The sequence below is a fragment of the Myotis davidii genome, unplaced genomic scaffold (assembly GCF_000327345.1).
Source record: "Myotis davidii unplaced genomic scaffold, ASM32734v1 scaffold281, whole genome shotgun sequence".
Classification (NCBI taxonomy): Eukaryota; Metazoa; Chordata; class Mammalia; order Chiroptera; family Vespertilionidae; genus Myotis; species Myotis davidii.
This window is the reverse complement of record NW_006293784.1, coordinates 1,451,032-1,452,541: the sequence shown is the minus strand read 5'-3', so window position 1 is coordinate 1,452,541 and position 1,510 is coordinate 1,451,032. Positions and strand designations below refer to the sequence as shown.

Here is a 1,510-nt window from a genome sequence, read left to right as displayed (position 1 = left end):
AAAAATCTTAGATTGAACCATATAAAATTGCCATTTTTATAGATAAAACCTGGCTGACTATCAGAAACCTAGTCATTATAATCTTACTAGAGGAGGCTTGGTGCACAAAATTTGTGCACTGGGGGTGGTGGTTCCTCAGCCTGGCATGCGCCCTCTCACAGTCTGGGAGCCCTGGGGGATGTCTGACTGATAGCAGTTGGACATCCTTAGCGCTGCCTTGGAGGTGGGAGTGGTTCCCGCCACCGCCACTGTACTCATCAGTTATGAGCCCGGCTTCTGTCATTTGCCCTGACCAGCGACCTCCTGGTGTATGGGAGGATTCTCCATCTAACTGAGCCACACTCGCTGGGCTCAGATGAATTTTAAGTGGACCAAATATTTTGGAATAAAAAAAGGCTTAATATTATGCTCCCTTTTCCCCTCCTAATAGGATGATTAAAACCTATAAGTGCCACTGAAATGCTATTTATACAATTTGCAAACTTTTGGATTGCACAATAGTTTGTTTTAGAGTTGTAGACTGAGCAGTCTTTAGAAAGTTGAAATCTTCTACCCCTACCTCTTCCCTACTTTGTATTTTTTTGTCGTGAAATAGTAGTGACCCTTCCAGAATGGCTCATATGAAAAACAAGATCCAACTTGAGGGGTGGTACCTAGAGTGGAGACACATTTGTTAACACTCTATGTTGAAAAGCATTTGCTCTTCTGATTTTAATGCTTAATTTGCATAGAAAACACATTTGTCTAACTATATATTATGTTAGGTTGAATTCTATGAAATCACTGTTTTTATAGGTTAGAAGTTTCATATGGTTCAACCTATTACATGAGATGAAAACTGAGAATTGAAGAACTGTAAAAAGTTGTTTGAGTAACAGGACAAGCCTTGATATATCCCTTTGCGCTGTCCAGTTACTTGTTCTGATGACTTGCTTAAGATATAAATAATTGAGAATACTTTCAGTGGGGCCTATCCAAGTATGACTAATTGAACCTAGTTTGATGAGTACAAATTTCAAAGAACTCAGTGGGAAGTTACTGGTTTGAGAATATTTATTCATCCACTCAGTATTATTAATTGAGAATCTGTGTTATGCTACATAGTGTATGAAATGCTAGAAATATGGAAGAAGACAAACAAAAACAAAACTGAAAGAAAAGAGGCAAGTGAAGTAGTTCTAGGTTGCTATAAATGCTACGAGGACTTAAATTAAAGTCTAATTGACAGAATGGGGAAATTTACCTTGGAGAAGTTTGAGCACATTTTGCTCATTGCTGGCAATATATAGAGAGATACACATACACATATATTGGTTCTGTTTCTCTTAGAGAACAGTTACTAATACAGTTCCCAATGGCCACTATAAGCATTTTAGTTATCCTACCATGTATATATGGAAATGCAGATGGTGGTCCATGAGAGTGAGGAGTGAGCGACCCTCTTCTGGAACAGGGCAGAAGATATGCAAACTGTATATTTTCATGGTACCTGGCCATTTTACTTAATTTC

General features: G+C 38.3%; 1 protein-coding gene across 1 annotated transcript in view; it reads left to right on the top strand.

Annotated features, from left to right (window-relative positions):
* SYT16 (synaptotagmin 16) overlaps positions 1–1,510 on the top strand; it is a 105,198-nt gene that overhangs the window by 2,764 nt on the left and 100,924 nt on the right. The gene's annotated exons all lie outside the window — the stretch shown is intronic.